The sequence below is a fragment of the Macaca thibetana genome, chromosome 17 (genome assembly GCF_024542745.1).
Source record: "Macaca thibetana thibetana isolate TM-01 chromosome 17, ASM2454274v1, whole genome shotgun sequence".
In the NCBI taxonomy this organism is placed as follows: domain Eukaryota; kingdom Metazoa; phylum Chordata; class Mammalia; order Primates; family Cercopithecidae; genus Macaca; species Macaca thibetana.
In genome coordinates, this window is record NC_065594.1 from 80,306,749 (window position 1) to 80,327,033 (window position 20,285).

General features: G+C 43.5%; 1 protein-coding gene across 3 annotated transcripts in view; it reads left to right on the plus strand.

Annotated features, from left to right (window-relative positions):
- Positions 1–20,285, plus strand: part of PCCA (propionyl-CoA carboxylase subunit alpha) — a 438,112-nt gene that overhangs the window by 395,076 nt on the left and 22,751 nt on the right. The window lies entirely within an intron of this gene.

Below are 20,285 nucleotides of genomic sequence, written 5' to 3' on the forward strand. Positions count from 1 at the left end.
CCAGGAAGAGTAATAGTTGCCGAACTTGAGCAGAATTCTCTTCATGCTCTTCTGTTAGCGTCTGATATTTTATAATGAGCATATCCCTTGTATATTCAGCAATATATTTGAAAAATACATCAAGGTAAAGGAGTTGTGCTAATTAAAAGTAACTGAAATGAAAAATGTTGATTATTGAGGAAGAAAAACAATGACAGTAAGACATAGAGGCCTCAGCAGTATTACTGACAACTCAGTCAACTCAATCATTGTTACCTGTGTAATAGAACAAATTCAGGGCAGAGGTTCTGAACTTAAGCAGTGTTATTACTAAGGTGCTTGAAGGGGGAGCCCGCATTTCTTTAATAGCAACACTCCAGATTTCTGACATCTGAAAGTATCACACCATGAATTTTTTTTTTAACTCAGAAAAACCAGGAAAAACTTCAAATCACTGAATGATGTGTTAACCAAGTTTCTGACTTTAAGACTTTATTGACTCTGAATTGACATAGAATTCTAAGAATTTCAGTGAGCTGATTGTGTGTGTGGTGTGATGTTTAAAATAAGTTTGGGAAATGCTGGGTTAAATTAATGTCTTTTATTTCAGGACGTCTCTAAGTCTTTACTAAGAGATGCCTTTACCACGTGGATGTCTGTTGTGAGTCTCCAAGATGGATATAGAATGCAGCATTTCTCCAACGAAATTTGACCACTGAGTCCTTGTTTTCTTTGGGCATGTACTAAGTAGGCTTTCCCAGAGCTCATTTTGTGGGATACCACAGGAAATGCTGTGTTTGGACCTTTTAATTAATTTATTTTTTGAGACAGGGTCTCCCTCTGTCACTCAGGCCGGAGTGCAAACTTTATGTTCAAAAACAGTTGGTGGGGTGCAGTTTGCAGACCTGATCTAGAGTGGTGCTTCCTGAGGGAATTCTAAGGAACATTATTTTCAGGGCATGTTAATAGCTAATGTGAAAAAAATAAAAGCAGGGGTAAGGGAGTGGCCCATGGTAAAACAGATCGGGGGGAAACTGGGAAAAGTTCACTACAGCACTTTCCACTAACTTTATCTGTGAGGCAGGGTCTTGCTCTGCTGCCCAGATTGAAGTGCAGTGGTGCAATCCTAGCTCACTGCAGGCTGAAACTCCTGGGCTCCAGTGATCCTCCTGCCTTAGCCTCCTGAGTAGCTGGATTATAGGTATGTACCACCACACTGGCTAATTAAAACAAACAAAAACAACAACTTGTAGATACGGGATCCCACTATGTTGCCCAGGCTGGTCTCAAACTCCTGAGCTCATGCCATCCTCCAGTCTCAGCCTCCAAAGCGGTGGGATTACAGGCATAAGCCACCGTGCCCAGCCTCCACCAACTTTAAAATGCTAATATGCAATATTTTTGCAATTTTTTTCAAAATCTCAACTCACAGATTACTGTGTTTCCTAAAAGCATTTAAAAAATACATAAGACAGGCCGGGCACAGTGGCTCACGCCTGTAAATCCCAGCGCTTTGCAAGGCCAAGGCAGACGGATCACGAGGTCAGGAGATTGAGACCATCCTTGCTCACACGGTGAAACCCCGTCTCTACTAAAAACACACAAATTGTCAGGCGTGGTGGTGGGTGCCTGTAGTCCCAGCTACTTGGGAGGCTGAGGCAGGAGAATGGCGTGAACCTGGGAGGTGGAGCTTGCAGTGAGCCGAGATTGTGCCACTGCACCCCAGCCTGGGTGACAAAGCGAGACTCCCGTCTCAAAAAGAAAGGAAAAAAAAAAAAAGGGAAGAAAGTTTTATCGGAACACAGCTTTGCTCATTCCTGTATGTACTGTCAGTGACTGCTTTCACATGACTGAAACAGAACTGACAGTGTGACATACAGAACTGACAGTGTGACATGCAAAACAGGTAAAAAAAAAAAAAAAAAAAAAAAAAAAAAAAAAAAAAAAAAAAAAAAAAGATTGCCATCTAGCCCATTGTAGAAATAAGCTGGCTCACCTCTGACATAGATGATTAGTCATAGGTAGTTGTATGTGCAAATCGACTTTAATTTCCTTTTTCTACTCTAGCATGAATACATGCAATTGAACAGCTAATATAGGTGTGTGTATGTGTGTGTGCACATATGTATGTATTCTAAAATATTGTAAAATGTCAGGTGTTGCAAATAACATTGTTAACTGAAAGTGATGGAATGGCCGGCTAAACTTAAATTTATTGTGTCAAAAAACGAAATGTACCAGACAATTAAGATAATTTTACCTAGGCTACTGCAGTAGGGGTAATGTTTATTAATGAGAAATGTCTCAGAGAAGAGGAAGAACTAGGGTTTTATAAACACAGGTGAACAAGGGAGTGGTCCAAGAATTAACAGGGTTCATGAAGAAGAGTGGAAGTCTATGGGGAAGGTGGCTTTGCCTCCAGCTATTTCCTGGGTTAGGAAAGAGGAGGGAGATTCTGTAACTGTTTCTGTGTTGTAGGAGCACAGGGCTCAGGGTTCAGCATTGTCAGTTGTCAACAGAATCAGTAAGTGTTATTAAATAGCGCATGGTGTGGTTCTGGCACTGAAATGGGGTTGTTTCCTAAGGCTGTATCCATGGCCACCTCTGCCTGTTTCCACAGTCTGTCTTGCATTGCTTCTGTTACCTGTATCCTGGTCAGCACAGTTGATGGTGAGTCATTGCTTATTGAAATGAATGAGATGGCAATAATGAAACCAGCTATTATAAATTAGAGCAAATATACACATCCAATGCGTTTTAAATGCATGTTATCTCTGGAGTAGTATCACTGGGTTGGTTCTATTTCAGTTTGCCTTTGGCATATTACTATACTCCAAGGAATATAATTTTTCCCTCTGTAAAGTCTTCGTCATGAAAATGGTCACCGTAGGTCTGATTTATGTTTTGGATCAGTAACAGGTCACAGCATAGATCCCATTCCTACATCAAGGTGAACAAGACCCTCACACTTTGGAGGGAGATTAGTTCCTTTGTAGAAGAACATGCACAATTAGATAAATCTGTTCAAATGGCTTAGATGACCAGAGCCAACATCTGATTACTATGAGCAAGGCACTTTTCTAAACATTTTTAGTATTTTGTGAACAGTTTTGTTAAGGTATACTTTACAGATAACATTCACCTCTTGAGCTACAATTCAATGAGTTCTCGTAAACTGAGTTGTGCAGCCATCACCACATTCCAGTTTTAGCGCATTTCCATCACCCCTAAACTTCCTTTCTGCCTGTTTGCGGCCAATCCCTGCTCCCTGGCCAGCCACAGGCAAGCACTGTCAACGTTTGGACAGTGTTGGATTACCTAATGGACTCTTCAAGACAGTCCTGTGGGGTGTTACTGTCATTCTCTCAGTTTTACAAGGTGAAGAAGTGAGGCACTGAGGGCACTCAGGGTGGTTTCAAATGACCGAGGCCAGGTGCGCAGGGCCCAGAACGCTCTTACCCACTACAACTCCAGTGAGCTTCAGAATCACCTGCTGAGCTTGTTTGACCATAGACTTCTGGGCTCCACCCTTGAATTCCTGGTGCCCTAGGTCTGGGATGGGGCCTGACAATTTGTATTTATAAAAAGTTCCTGAATAATGCTGCTGCTGCTGCTGGTCAGGGGACCCTGCTTTAAGACCTCCTGGTCTCTGCAATTTCAAACGTTGTAAGAAATAGTCACTCATGTGATTGGTTTGTGTGCTTAGTGCAGACTGTACAAGGATTTTTTTAAAAGCAAGTATTGTTCATTCTCAGGGAAGGAAATGTATGTTATGAGATGGAATTATATAATAAACAGAACCATTAAGTGTCATCTGAAAAGTGGTGTTTTCAATGGCGGGAAGTAGCATCGCTGCGTATTTTGTGTGTATACGCGCCTCAGCTTTGTGTCATTGTGTAACTTTAATTTGAAAGAACGTCACGTGACTGCTGTTTTCATTTCTGCCTTTTAAAAAGCAGACAGCTATTCAGAACAGCAAGAAGCAGACCTAAACTTTGTTCGTACGCCCCTAGTCACAGGCAAAAATGGAAAGGGTAATTTACCAAAAAAGAAGAAAATAGAAAAAAAGGAAAAGAATAGAAAGAAAGTACTGACTCACTGCAAACAGCTGCAAAACGTTGCCCTTGGGATAGAGGTTAACTCGGTTGTGAAATAATGGCCCAGGCAGTGCAATCTTAATAACTTTTTCTTAGCCCTGGAGAAAGCTTCTGGATTGACTGTGAGGAGCTTGGCAGAAGGTGCTGCAGCTTGGTGGCTGGCTCAGTGGGAGGCCTGGGATTGAAAGCTCGCGGTTTGCACAAGCTCTTTTGGATTTGTAACGCTTTTATTTTAAATCTCCAATACATGTAAATATTTTGGTCCCTTTTTTTCCCTCTATTTTTTAAAATAAAAATATCTTAGTGAATATGAGTTAAATGAGAATCAAGTGGCTTCTGGGCCTCCCTGAAAGATCAAGTGGAAACATTGGATGACTCTAATGATGCCGAATTATAATCCATAAAGCACCTGGGCAAAGTTCAATCAGGGGTCCCATTTCAGAAGATTTTTTGGAATGTAGGCAAAGGATTACTTAGAAAAGGTTCATCTACTTGGAGAGGAGGTGGTTCAATATGACTTTCACAAGAAGCCTTAGTCCCAGCCCCACAGGGGCTGCTTAGATGGACTCTCATCTCTTTTTTTTTTTTTTTTTTTTTTTTTTTTTTGAGATGGAGTCTCTCTTTGTCGCCCAGGCTGGAGTGCAGTGGTGTGATCTCGGCTCACTGCAAGCTCCGCCTCCCAGGCTCACGCCATTCTCCTGCCCCAGCCTCCTGAGTAGCTGGGACTACGGGTGCCCACCACGCCCGGCTAATTTTTTGTATTTTTAGTAGAGACGGGGTTTCACAGTGTTAGCCAGGATGGTTTTGATCTCCTGACCTTGTGATCCGTCCGCCGTGGCCTCCCAAAGTGCTGGGATTACAGGCGTGAGCCACCGCGCCCGCCTGACTGTCATCTCTCTAAGCAGCAAGAGACAGTGGGAACTGCAGAAGGGTGTTTGCAGCCTCATGCTGTTGACTAATGAATTGGCCACAGGGTTGCCCCTGGCACCTTGATACGGACAGGAGACAGGGAAATACTGGGTAGAAGAGGGTGGTTCCCCAGCAAAGGCCCCACCCTCAAGCCTGGAAACCCATGGCCCTAAATGGGAACAGGCATTCCCGTTTTTGTGCCCAAATGTTGCCTTTTGGCCCACCACGGCCCCCTATCCTGTATCCATATAAACCCCAAACCCCAGGCTCCACAAGCAGAAGAGTGGCAGAGCAGTGCAGCAGAGGAGGAGAAAAGAAAAGGTGCACCTGAACATTGAGAGGAGTTCTGCTGGGGAGGGTAGGAGAGATCAGCTGTGGTACCGCCAAACTCCAGGGGAAAGATGATCTTCCCACTCCATCCCCTTTCCAGCTCCCCATCTGTCTCACCGAGAGCCACCTCCATCGCTCAGTAAAATCCTCACATTCACCATCCTTCAAGTCTGGGTGACCTGATTCTTCCTGAATGCTGGCCAGTTCTTGGAAACCCCCCCCGAGTCTTGTGGTCCAAACTGGGAAAATATAGAATTAGTCAAAAGACTGAAGTCTTGGTCATCTACATGCTTGCAAATTCCAGCCTTCCTGGCCTGTGAGTGTTGCATGAATATAGCAGGAAGTCAGCACTCTACCATCTTTCACAAAACATGATGTGTTTCAGTCCATGCCCAGTGAACACTGTTCTCCACCTCCCTCCCTCCCAACTTGCTTGCTTTCAGCTTCTCTTTAAAGTACACTTTAAAATTGGATCTTTTTCATTCAGACATAGAGAGCAGTGGCATATAAGAAGCAAACATTTGACCGGGCATGGTGGCTCACACCTGTAAACTCAGCACTTTGGGAGGCTGAGGTGGGCAGATCACGAGGTCAGGAGATGGAGACCATCCTGGCCAACATGGTGAAACTCCGTCTATACTAAAAATACAAAAATTAGCTGGGTGTGGTGGTGCACACCTGTAATCTCAGCTACTCAGGAGGCTGAGGTGGGAGAAGAGCTTGAACCCGGGAGGTGGAGATTGCAGTGAGCCGAGATCATGCCACTGTACTCCAGCCTAGTGACAGAGCTCTGTCTAAATAAATAAATAAATAAAAGGCAAACATTGACCAATTTCTCATCTCTTAAGCCATTGTTTGTTTAATGGAGTAGTAGATGATGTGCGTTGTTGTCTAACAAGAACATTGTCCCTTGCGGGACTGCACTTAGCATTAACCTTTGGATGCCGTGGCTAGGTCAGGATGCCAGCCTAAGCAGTCTTGACTTTAGATTTGAAATTCCGGCCAGGTACGGTGGCTCACGTCTATAATCCCAGCACTTTGGGAGGCCGAGGCAGGCAGACCACCTGAGGTCAGGAGCTCGAGACCACCCTGACCAACATGGAGAAACCCTGCCTCTACTAAAAATATAAAATCAGCTGGGCGTGGTGGCACATGCCTGTAATCTCAGCTACTCGGGAGGCTGAGGCAGGAGAATGGGTTGAACCCGGGAGGTGGAGGTTGCGGTGAGCCAAGATTGCACCATTGCACTCCAGCCTGGGCAACAAGAGCAAAACTCTGTCTTTTAAAAAAAAAAAAAAAAAAAAAAAAAAAAAAAAAAATCTTTGTAATTCCTTCAACACATTACGTGACAAGTACCTCTCGCCTTATCTACTAGTGAAGACTCTGCCCGGCTGGCTGGCTTCCTGACAGTTCTGTGGCGGTCTGTTCTTTCCTGTGTACACTCCTTAAATTGTGCCATCCCTACTTCTGGAAAGCTCACCGTTTCCTCTACCCCTATTTGATTTATTTTACCCCAAGATTCATCTCAAATCCTCCCTGCTCCCTAAATCCTCCTCTGACTGCCTTAGTTCTCCCTCTGAAATTCCGTAGCATTTCATTTACTCAACACAGACTCAGAGAAATTTGTTGGTAGGAGGGACCTTAGAACCGCGGTTCTCAACTGGGGCAGTTTTGTACCCCAGGGGCTATTCGGTGATGTCTGGAGACATATTTGGTTGTCACAGCTGGGAGGGAGTGCTATGGCATCTAGTGTGTGGAAGCCCGAAACCCCGCTAACCATCCTACCCAACACAGGACAACTCCAAAACAAAGATTAATCCAGGCTTTCGGCTGCCATTGGGAAACTTGTCCACGTTACCACCGCATACCTGGTTGTACGATTTTCCTCTACAGGTGCATGTTCCCGAGTAATTGCACACTTTGTAACGTCTCGTAGTCCCTGTAGCTAGTCTAGTTAATTTCTGCTCGTCATGGAAAATGCCACCTCTCTGAAATGGCCAGCACTGGAGAGACGAGATTGCTGCTGATGGTGAGCCCAGGGGACTACGGTGTCCCTTCTATTTTTGTTAACTTGTAGTTATTTGTAGGATGGTTGCCTTTAGGGCAGCTTTTTTTTTTTTTTTTTTTTTTTTTTTAAGTTTATAAAGCTTGTGAGAAAAATCCTTATTTGTAAAGTAGCTCAGCATTATTTGGAATGTTCTTGCTTCTCATTTATGACTACCCAATAAAGAAAATACCTTTTCCTGTTCTGCTGTCCAGTTTGTTGGGTTAATTTGGGAGATAGTGTCAGCACCCTGGAATTGTGCCAACTTCCAATTAGCACTCTTTGTAACCACTGACTTCACTTTCAAAGTAATTACCGCAGATTTTCTCACTACCCTGAACATAGCCTACACGCTTTTAATCCCACACTTATTTTTTGCTCATCTAAAAGGAAAACTTACTTTAGATGTTCATACTTTTTAATTTTTTAAACTTATTTTGAAATAACTTCAGACTTGGCGAAAAGTTGAAAAACAGTAATACAAAGAATGTCCAGGTCATTTCACCCAGAGTCCCCAAATGTTAACGTTTTATCAGGGCTATTGTGTATTCTCTCCTTCTCTCTCCCTCTCTCTCCCCACCCCCACCATCTATATATGTAAATAATTGGTATCTTCTGAACCATTTCAGCAAATTGCTAACAATACTTAAGCGTGTATTTCATCGACACAGGACAACACTCCCTTATGTAACTGCAATGCAGTACTGTTACCACAATTGGGAAACCAACATTGAAACAGCACTGTTGTCTAATCTGCAAACCTTTCAAATTTTGCCAGTTTTCCTACTCTTTAAAATGTTTTCAAATTGTTGCCAGTTTGCTCACTGTAAAAAATACTGGCTTTAAAGCCAAAGGAAAAAATGTGTTATTTTCTGGCCCAGGATCTGCTCAGAATCACACTATCGCGTTGACTTTTCCTGTCCTATTGGTCTCCTGAATCTGGAATCGTTCCTCCGTCATTCTTTGGCTTCCATGATCTTGACATTTTTGAAGACAGGCCATTTATTTTGTCAGATGGCTCAATTTGCGTTCATTTGGTGTTTCCTCATAGGTTGTTACTCAGTTTTGGCAGAAACTTAATGGTAGTGCTGCTGCGTTGTCCTTGTTGCCCCCTTTTGGGAGGCGCATGTTCACGTTTCTCTTTGTCCCACTGTGAATGGCATCACTTTGATCATTTGGTTCAGGTAGTCGTTGTCCCTTTCTCCACTCTAAAGTTACTACTTTCCTTTTTCCATTTATCTGGTAAAGGAAATAGACAGTTAAGCTGATAATTTCAACATAATATGGTGAGTGTTAGACAGCCAGGTGCCTTGGGAGCCAGTAAGTAGATGTCACCCAACCTAGAGCTCAGGGAAGGCTTCTGGAGTTGATGACACCTCAACTGTGACTTAAGGAATGATTATGAGTCAGACAAGCAAAGGAAAATGGGGAGGGTATTTTAGAAGGACATGATACCATGAACACAGCCATGGAGCCATGAAACTGCACAGTGTATTCAGGGTGCTACAGTGGCTGGCAGCTTGAGTTCTAGGATGGAGTTCGGAAGATGTCACAGAATCCCACCATGGCAGTGCAAGAGCACTTGTTCTCACGGGAGGCTGGAAGCAGAGGCTGTGCTCCTTGTCCCTCAAAAGCTCTAAGGTCTCTTTTGTCTTTTAATTCCATAGTTCTCTCTCCCCTAATTAACATGGAGCTAAAAATAGCAGAGAATTGGGGGGAAGATTATAGTCAAAGAAGTTTCATCACAGGACGCATGTTAATTTGATTGCACTGGAAATTGGTTTCCTTCTCTTAGAAAATAAAAATCATCTTTGCAAAAAATTGTCACTTCTTTTTCTCTCACTTTTTTGAGGGTGAAAATTAGTGAAAAATGAAAATATGAACAAATTGTGCAAATAAACCTAAAAAGTCAGCGAATTTGGCTTTGAAGTATGCATCTGAGATGCCTACCATTCTTTGGCTTGAATGAGAAGTGTAAATTGTGGAATGGTAAAGCAGTGTAGCCTCTTTGACACCCAGCCAATTTAATTTTTTTTTTTTTTTTTAAATTTTAGTGGCAGTAAGTTCTGACTTACCAAGGCTTGGGGTAGCAGATACTATCAGAGCTGCCAGGACTTTACCAGGCTCCTGTCAAGAAACTGCTGTAATTCTGCAAGAGTCTTCAAATTAAATTCATGCCAAGTCATTTCCTCTGTTCTACCAGTGAGGTCATCCTTGCAGGTGACCATTAGTGATGCTGTCAGCAAGAAAAGGATTATGAACTGAGGTCTAAATTTCAGTGATGTCTAGGCAAAAATAAATGTTCAAAAGAATTTAGTGAGGTTTCCAAGACCTGGTAAATTTCCAGAGAAATTGCCAGATTTGTGCGCTCTTGATTTTAGCCTGAAGGATCACATTCTTCAGCATTGGAAGTTTTTCCTTCTTTTTTTACTTTTCTTTTTTTTTTTTTTTTAAGACACAGGGTTGCACTCTGTCACCGAGGCTGGAGTGCAATGGCAGGATCATAACTCACTGTAAACTTCGAACTACTAGGCTCAATTGATCCTCCTGCCTCAGCCTCACGAGTAGCTAAGATTACAGATATGTGCCACTATGCCTGGCTAACCTTTTTTTTGGTAGAGACAAGGTCTTGCTGTATTGCCCAGGCTGGTCTCGAACTTCTGGCCTCAAAGTAATCCTCTCACCTCAGCCTCCCAAAGTGCTGAGATTACAGGCATGAGCCACCATATGCAGCCCAACTTTCAAGTTGTCATAGTTATCGCCAGTTGCCTCTCTTTTTGTCTGGAGATGGGTAGGTTAGCAAAAAAAATAATAATAAAATAAATCGATTTTTTTTTTTCATTCACAAATATTGAATGTCTTCTATGTACCAGATACTATAATGCTCTCTCATGGAGGTTAGTACTGTCTACTGGAGAAGACATACCAAAAACGAGAGACAGAAAGAGGAAAGCCACACATCAGTTGGAAACACACCCATGTTAGTGACTAACGAGCCTGCACATGAAAGCTTTACAAATTCATATGGCCAAATAGATTTTCTTGTTTCTTGAGTCAAAATTCACATAACACAATTAACCATTAGCTAAGTTAAAAATACAATTCAGTGCATTTATTAACATTCACAACGCTATACAACCATCATCTCTATCCAGTTCCAAGATGATTCATCACCCCAAAAAGAAACCTCATTTCCATTAAGTGATCACTCCCTATTTTCCCCCACCTCCCCCTGGCAACCCCTAGTCTACTGTTAATATGTGACTTCTTCCACTCAGCATGACACTTCTGAGGTTCATCCACACTGGAGCATGTGTCTGGTCTTTGTAGGTTTATTCCACTACCAACCATGTTCTTTATGCTTAAAATAACTCCTCCCTATTGAACTGTTTCGGAGTGATATTTCCTGGGGTGGGGACAGTTTAATGATTCATCTCTGTTATGTTAGCATACTTGTTTATAGTAGAGAGAAATTTTGTATTCTGCCGCTATACCTTGTCAAAACCTTTTAACAAGGCGTTGATTCAGTTCTCTGGTTCTGAGAACTTGGCAGTGGAAGACAAGACTTCCACCAGCATTGCAAGCAAAATCATTGATGTCAATTCATGTTATCGTAGAAAACCATGAGTTGTGACAAGTGAAAGCTTTTCACCAAGCCACAAAACTGTGGGCTGCAGTCAATACATGGAACACAAGGAGTTTGTTTCCATTGCTCAGCATAGCACTCTTTCACTAGTTCTAAAATATTCATAGCCTTTGCTGTTCCCAAAAGACGCTTGAAAAATAAGATTTCTCCTTTGTCAGCATCCGTGTTCACATAACTGGTGAAACTACGAGACAGTTTTGTATCCTGGAAGATAGTCATTGTTCCATTCAGGTGTTTGAAATGGTTTATCTAGCCGGGCGCGGTGGCTCAAGCCTGTAATCCCAGCACTTTGGGAGGCCGAGGCGGGCGGATCACGAGGTCAGGAGATCGAGACCATCCTGGCTAACACGGTGAAACCCCGTCTCTACTAAAAATACAAAAAATTAGCCGGGCGTGGTGGTGCGTGCCTGTAGTCCCAGCTACTTGGAGGCTGAGGTGGGAGAATGGCAGGAACCCGGGAGGCGGAACTTGCAGTGAGCCGAGATGGTGCCACTGCACTCCAGCCTGGGTGACAAAGCGAGACTCCGTCTCAAAAAAAAAAAAAAAAAAAAAAAAAAAAAAAAAAGAAAATAAATGGTTTATCTGCTCATTCACAGGATGTAAGAGATTAGTGAAATATTTGTGATTCTGATGTTGATGACTTTTAATGTTTGACAGAGAAACTCTTCCAATTATTTTCTTCTGGTCCAGGCCTCACTCGTTCTAGCCCACGTGGCTCTAGTGAACCTCCTTTAATCCGCAGAGTAACAGGCAAGACTGTAGCAGGATGCCTCAGGACAGACTTTTATGTTGGGACAAGTAGTATCTTAGTAAAGTGGTTCCAGCCTTTCATATCCTGCCTCCCTGGGATACAGAGTGTTTCTTTCCAGAGCTTCTGGGATAGACTGCTGCCTGCTGCATCCGCACCTCTGTTGCAGAAGCACATTTGTCCCGTTATGTCTAGTGACAAAAATAAGACCAACTCCTCAGTGAACTTTCTCGTACATCCGAATGTAAACAAGACAAGTATATTTGACATTTTAAAAAGGTTTTTTTCTTTCACAGTTTTCAAAATAACATAGGAGAAGCAAAGGAAAAAATATTTCTTGTGTTTCTAATTCACAGGTTGCTTGAGACTTTTTTTTGGAGGTGCTAGTATTTTATCGGCCACAGTTTTGAAGGCAAATACAATTAAATCATGCTTCTGTCATTTGGGGAGAAGGAATAACAGATTCTTTTTTTTTTTTTTTTTTTTTTTAAAGATGAGAGAGACAGTATTTGGGATCTATCTTTAGATTATTCTACCTCTGAATCTAACTGAAGTGAGAAATTAGGCAAGAATGGAATCTCGTCACCCAGGAAAAAAGCTAAACAGTTCTGGCTCAGTCCATTTTCTCCTGAGCCTGTCTTCAGACTGAGGTGATCAGTGTTAGAATGGATGGAGTCACCAGGCTCTCCACGTTTTGGTAAGATTGTAGTATGGTTGAAAGTCGAATGAAAGTCCAGCTCTTCAGTGTGTGATTTCCTCTTGCAGACACCAGACCAAGGGCAGTAGTGATCTGGTGCTTATATTTTGTTGTTATTTGTTGAGACCAGAACTCTCCTTAAGGATATATTTATATATTTTTTTAATATTAAAGTTTCTTTTCAAGGAATGTATACTTAATTAGTTCATGTAATAACATGTGCATTCCATTTAAAGTTACCTTGCTAAATTTTCTAAGACTTTTTAGCTTCCCCATAGTTTTTAATAAACCAAAAGATCAAAGGAACAGTCCCCAGTTGCCCAAATATAGAGCAGTTAAGGCTGGTTTCAGCTCATCTGAAATCTGTAAACATTTAAAGAAAGCCTCTCTCCCAGAAGATACTGAGCACAGTGGCTTCTCCAGTCTCAGAATGTTAAGGTTACTTACAGCTAGAGAGGCCTTCAGTCTATATTAACGAGTTCCTTTCCTAATCTCACCCTTCTAAGAATGTATTTGATCCAATTTGGGGTCAGCCACATTGAGGCCAAAGAAAAATTAATGGGGTAGTAACTGTAGGCACCAAAACACTCCCCAAACCTTGAGACATCAAATAAGCAAGACTGAATATATGCAAAAGATACTTAAACTGTGTATCTTTAGCCTGGTGCGGTGGCTCACGCCTGTAATCCCAGCACTTTGGGAGGCCGAGGTGGGTGGATCACAAGGTCAGGAGTTTGAGACCAGCCTGGCCAATATGGTGAAACCCCATTTCTACTAAAAATACAAAAATTAGCCAGGCGTGGTGGTGGGTGCCTGTAATCCCAGCTACTCGGGAGGCTGACGCAGGAGAATTGCTTGAACCTGGGAGGCGGAGGTTGCAGTGAGCCAAGATCACCAAGATCGTGCCACCGCATTCCAGCCTGGGCAACAGGGTGAGACACTCAAAAAAAAAAAAAAAAAAAAAAAAAGGTGTCACTCAGATATTTTTCTACCTAGATCAAGAGTCAAACATACTTTTTTTTTTTTTTTTTTTTTTTTTTTTTTGAGACTATGTCTCGCTCTGTCTCCCAGGCTGGGGTGCAGTGGCCAGATCTCGGCTCACTTCAAGCTCCGCCTCTCGGGTTCCCGCCATTCTCCTGCCTCAGCCTCCCGAGTAGCTGGGACTACAGGTGCCCGTCACCTCACCCGGCTAGTTTTTTTTGTATTTTTTAGTAGAGACGGGGTTTCACCGTGTTAGCCAGGATGGTCTCGATCTGACCTCGTGATCCGCCCGTCTCGGCCTCCCAAAGTGCTGGGATTACAGGCGTGAGCCACCGCGCCTGGCCAAACATACTTTTAAAAATCATTTTATCTGTATAAACTTGTGAGGTACAAGTGTAAATTTGTGACATGCAAAGATTGCATAGAGAGGAAGTCAAGGCTTTTAGGTATCCATCACTTGAGTAATGTACATTGTATCCATGGAGTAATTTCTCATCGTCCATCCTCCTCCCACCCGCTCACCCTTCTGACTCTCCATTGTCTACTATCAGAAAAGCCTTCTCTAGCAGCGCATTGTCAGCTGAGTCTAGGAGAAGAAAGGCTTCTCATGGACATGAGCTAAATTCCCTGGGAAAGGCCATTCCATAGTGGAGAAGGCCTTCTGTTCACCCACAATGTGGTCCTCAGACCAGCAGCTTCAGCATCTCCTGGGAACTCATTAGAAATGCAGACCCCAGGCCAGGCACGGCAGCTCATGCCTGTAATCCCAGTACTTTGGGAGGCCAAGGTGGGCGGATCACAAGGTCAGGAGTTCGAGACCAGCCTGGCCAACATAGTGAAATCCTGTCTCTACTAAAAATACAAAAAAACTAGCCAGGCATGGTGACGCGTGCCTGTAGTCCCAGCTACTTGGGAGACTGAGGCAGGAAAATCGCTTGAACCTGGGAGGCGGAGGTTGTGTTGAGCCGAGATCGTGCCACTGCACTCTAGCCTGGGCAACAGAGTGAGACTGTCTCAAAAAAAAAAAAAAAAGGAAATGCAGTCCCCAAGCCAAACCTGAACTGGAAACTCAAGTGGGGGGCCTAGCAGTCTGTGTTTTTACTAGCCCTCCAGGCGAGTTTTGATGCTTCTGTGATTGAGAACTGCTGCTTATGCTGTCTTGGTGGAGAACACTTCTGCCAATGCCTCTTCTGCTGATTCTGTATTTATCAAAGAACCACTGACTATAATTTAGTGCTCACACTACAGTTAGGAGGTGTGTGAGTTCCCTTTACAAACCTATTTCTTACTGTAAATTCCTAAGATGGTTTGTATGTCAGTATCTTAATGAGCTTGAAAAAAGTGAATCCATCTCGTTCAGAATGATGCATTATGAGTGTATAGTGGAAATCTAGCTTCGAAACCTGTGAAACAGGCCCAGCCCCTGATCCAGGCAGATTTCACTAAGGTGGAGGTCAGGGTAGATGTCCCTGCTGAACGGGGACCCTCTCATCCCACCTCACCCTGGCTGTGTGTACTGTATATTTTTAACCAAGGGGACAGCAGAGTGGCACAGAATGGCTGGTACTCAGTATTCCTGGTTTCTGGATTATACAGATGCAGGGGAAATGTCTCCTAGTCTTATTTCACGGGCTACTGTGTAGCATTATTGAACTGCAATGGTAAGAGGGTTAGGTAGGCATTTTTCATTTTGATTAGACAGCTATCATTTACAAATTAGACCACAGAGAATCGACCTTAATTTCTGTGACTAAAGCTTTTGGCAGTAACTTTTGGCATTTCTGGCCCTCTAGACTTGAAAATGACTGAGTGGTTACAATTTACAAAGTTAAGAGAGCTTTCTGTTGATTGGTATGAATGGTAGGTATGAGGTAGATTCTTAGGAGTAAAGGACAGGGATTCAGGGACAATCCTAGTGGAGTCACTGCAGCCACGCAGAGTTGTCTGTTACATGCAGATAACGAGTCACGCTGTTGTGGATAATTAGAAAAAGAGGAAACAAAGTTGAGAAAAGAACAGGGAGGCCGAGCAGATGGCAGAGGACAGGAAATTTCAGTGCAGCGTTGGGAAAGGCTGTAGAAGCTGAGGCCAACGCAGACCCAGGGCCTTAAAGCTATATTTACAGCTGGACCTTCTGACTCCTGGGGTGCACAGGAGGCTGGATCGTGGGAGAGAGACTGGCAGGGCCACTGGAGGATACTCTGCCACATTCTCGAGTTGGCCTGGGCAGTGGCTGCGTGTTGACAGAGGCTTGGAACAGCAGCGTGCTTAAGACAAGCTAGCTAAGCAGGCACAAGGAAAAATAATTTACCTAAGTCCTTTCCGGCCGGGCACAGTGGCTCACGCCTGTAATCCCAACACTTTGGGAGGCTGAGGTGGGCAAATCACCTGAGGTCAGGAGTTTGAGACCAGCCTGACCAACATGGAGAAACCCCATCTCCACTAAAAGTACAAAATTAGCTGGGTGTGGTGGCGTATGCCTGTAATCCCAGCTACTCAGGAGGCTGAGGCAGGAGAATCGCTTGAACCCAGGAGGCAGAGGTTGCCGTGAGCCAAGGTCGTGCCATTGCACTTCAGCCTAGGCAACAAGAGCGAAACTCCATCTTAAAAAAAAAGAAGTAATAATAAAGTTTTTTTCTGTATTAAACATCCTGTGTTTAAAAGTCTACAGTGAGTAGAGGATGTTGAATGGCAAAAGATCATAATTTTCTCCCTCTTTGAGCTGTGGGCTGGGCACAGTGGCTCATGCCTGTAATCCCAACACTTTGGGAGGCCGAGGTGGGTGGATTGCTTGAGCCTAGTAGTTCGAGACCAGCCTGGGCAACATGGCAAAACCCTGTTTCTACAAAAAATTTTTTAAAACTTAGCCGGGCGTGGTGGCATGTGCCTATGGTCTCAGCTACTTGGGAGGCTGAGGTGGGAGGATCACTTGGGCCCAGGAGGTTGAGGCTGCAGTGAGCTGTGATCACATTACTGCACTCCAGCCTGAGTGACAGAGTGAGGTCCTCAAAAATAATAATAAGCAGTCTTCAGTGTTTCATTTTATCCAGGCTAAATGTATTTGTAGTTTACATATATGTTTATATTTTGATAGATTCATGTGAGTAAAAGATATACAATAAAAATTGACGTTACTGAAGTGGAGTGGGATTAGATGTGAGAGCGTGGATTAGTAAGTTGTTTTATACAGCTCTTTACCATTGGACTTGTTACAACAAGCCTATAACTATTTTTAACTCCATAAAATACATGGTTTTATAAGAGCTGTGAAATTTCACTCAGTCCCCTGATTTTCATTTTCTTATAAAATCTCAGGTTCCTCAAATATGAATTCTTCTGCCATGAGAAATTAGAAACATAGTCTTAAAGTCTGGGGAAAGATGATTATAGTCAGATCCCATAGATAGGACAAAGTTCCAAGTCAGAAGAATGTTCATATGAGAATTGAATAGAAGGCCAAATTATTAGGTTAGGAAGGTGATCAGAGGACACTTCCAGTGAAGAGAATCAGCATGAAGAGTTGAGGTACGTGGCTGTTGTGCACCTGAGAGCATGTGGGCAGGCGTGGAAGCAATTCAGATCCTTGTGTGTTGAATTCTAGACCCATCCAGACAGCCTCCAGTGTCTTCTCAGTGACTGTGCCCAAGAATTTTGTTCATCTGTGGACATGTTTTAATGACAACAATCAGTAGTAATGATGGCTATTAAATACTTAATGACCTCTCTGTGTTCTGAGACTTCTTCATACAAGAATTCACTTACTGGCTGGGCGCCGTGGCTCACGCCTGTAATCCCAGCACTTTGGGAGGCTGAGGTGGGCAGATCAAGAGGTCAGGAGATCGAGACCATCCTGGCCAACATGGTGAAACGCCATCTCTACTAAAAATACAAAAAAATAGCTGGGCATGGTGGCACGCGCCTGTAGTCCCAACTACTCGGGAGGCTGAGGCAGGAGAATCACTTGAACCCAGGTGGCGGAGGCTGCAGTGAGCCGAGATCATGCCACTGCACTCCAGCCTGGGTGACAAAGCGAGACTCTGTCTCAAAAAAAAAAAAAAAAAAAAAAAAAAGAATTCACTTACTTTCCACAGAGGTAGATACTATTATGATCCACAGTTCATAAAGAAGGAATCTGAGACATGGAAAGTCGAACTTTCCCAAGCGTCTAAGTGGAAGACTATTCTGACTCCAGATCCTAAACAGTAAACCACTACTCTACTGCCTCGCACCCTGGAGATTTTCTGTAAGAGAGGGGCTAAAATAAAAAAGCCCACCTCATGTTGATCACATTCTTAGTAATCCTTGAATACGTTTATATTGTGTCATTCATGAATGTCTTTCCCCTTTGGCCAGATTATGGTATTTAGGTCAGGAGCCATTTTTTCTTGTTTATTTTGTATTCTTAACATTGCCCAGATATGCTCGATCAATGGTTTTTGAATGAATGAACCAAACTGTTTCTCTAATTCACTGTGCTGCTAACTAAGGAAAAGACAACCGTGGGGTCCCTTGCTGTGTGCCCAGGAACCTCTTTGAACACGAAATAACTTTGTTTCTTTGATTTTAGAGCCAGATGTGATGTTTGAAGAATGTAATCTATTTGCTCTCAAACGTGGAGAGCATAGAGCTAGAACTCTAACAATTAGAAGTTAATCTGAGACGTCCTACAATACACGATTTTAAAATAAAATCCACCAGTGTCAGCCTGGTGCAGTGGCTCATGCCTGTAATCCCAGCACTCTGGGAACCTGGGGCAGGTGGATCCCTTGAGCCCAGGAGTTCAAGACCAGCCTAGGCAATGTGGCAAACTCCATCTCTACAAAACATACTCAAACACTAAGCAGGCATGGTGGTGTCTGCCTGTAGTCCCAGGTACTTGGGAAGCTGAGGTGGGAGGATCACTTCTACCCAGGAGGTCGAGGCTGCAGTGAGCCATGGTCACGCCACTGCACTCCAACCTGGGTGCCAGAGTGGTACCCTGTTCTCTGCCCACCCCCGCCAAAAAAGAAATCCACTACTTTTTCATTCTGAACAACCACAGATGTTTGGAAAGGAGACAGGAAATACCTGGTGAATAGTTACTGTCCAGCAGTTGCTAGGTGCACTGCACATCTTCATAAATTTAATCCTCAAAAGAATTATTCAAGACCTGTATTAGTGTGATTTTAGAGAGGACATTTGTCTGAGGTAACTTGGTCAGAAGGTGCCATCTTGTTGGGATGTCACACTCAGGCCGGTTGGCTTCAGAGACTTGGGCTTTCATGCTCTGCTGCTGACAGGACGGGGGCCACATCGCCCTGTCTCCCAATTTCTCCCATGGCTCTCCAGGCCTTGGCTACCTTCAGCATCGTGTTCTGTACACAGCACAGCATGAGGGCGCCGGCAGTCCTCCTTGGCTCAGCGTCCAGGATATGTCAGAACTGTAAACCATAAGATTCTTAGGCGACCCCGACACCAGCGCTCATTTCTCCTACTTCAGTCCAGAACCTTTCGGGGGTGGGGGTGGGCGGTGGGGGTTTCAGTTGTTTTCTGCTTCAGTTTTCTTGGCCAACAGTCTACCTCACAGCATCAGTCATCTCTAACTTTGTTTACTCTGACTTTATTTTAGTTTCTGAATTTCTGTCCCATAAAGCCAGCATTTTGGCATTTTGAATTTTGAGTTTCTTCAGTGAATTCATAACAGTAAAAATATTTAAGAAAACCTGTAAAGGCAAGATTGTTGTTGAAGCCCCTCACATTAGAACACTTCCCAGGTGCTCCAACTTGCGGGGGACTTAGGACTTACATGGGAAGGCTGAGCTCCCCATCTTTTTTCCCCAAAGATCATTCATTCTGACAGCATGACTTCAACTTGATACGAGCAAAGAACATTTCAGATAGGAGGAGGAGGAAGAAGAGGGTGGCGCCATTGTGGAATGGTACACTTCCTCACCTCCGTGCTTATTTACATAATTGTGTTTTTATAACATTTCCTGTACTTTTCTGTAAGCTGATGCTGTCCTAATTATAGATTTTTAAGAGAACACTTCTTTGTACCCCAAATTATATAGTGCTTTAAAAAGGTACTTTCTTACCCTTTTACCAAATACCTTATAAACTCGTAATTACATAAAACAATTCGAGATACAGAATAGAAACAGCCTGTACTGTTAACAGATGTTGGTATTGTTATATAATTGAGTACATGGCTTTCAAAGATCTGTAATATTTTTCTTGAGTAAAAAGAAAAAAAAATGACTCATTATAGTCATAATGTGTCACGGAGACTCCGGATCAAATAGAATGCACATGTTCTATTTTGTGCATTCTGTACAGTTCATTGTAAATGGCCTTGCCTTTGTGGATGTGAAAGTGCCACTTATTCCAGCAAATTGCCTTTGTGGCATATGCACCTACTTGTTAGCTTGCGGGCACTTGGGCCAGGCAGAGGCTGGGCCCCCTTTATCATCGGCACACCTGCACATTATGGCGCTGCGCTCCAGGGAGGCTGCCGTCATTAACAGACTTGCTCCTTGGGAAACGCACTGAGGACTTCTCAGTGCCCTCCTGCCCATCAGACACCACCTCAGAATTCTTTTTTTTTTTTTTTTTTTGAGACGGAGTCTCGCTCTGTCACTCAGGCTGGAGTGCAGTAGCCGAATCTCAGCGCACTGCAACCACCACCTTCCAGGTTCAAGCGATTCTCTCGCCTCAGCCTCCCAAGTAGCGGATTATAGGCGCTTGCCACCATGCCCGGCTAATTTTTGTATTTTTAGTAGAGACGGGGTTTCACCATGTTGGCCAGGCTGGTCTCAAACTCCTGACCTCAGGTGATCCGCCTGCCGCGGCCTCCCAAAGTGCTGGGATTACAGGCG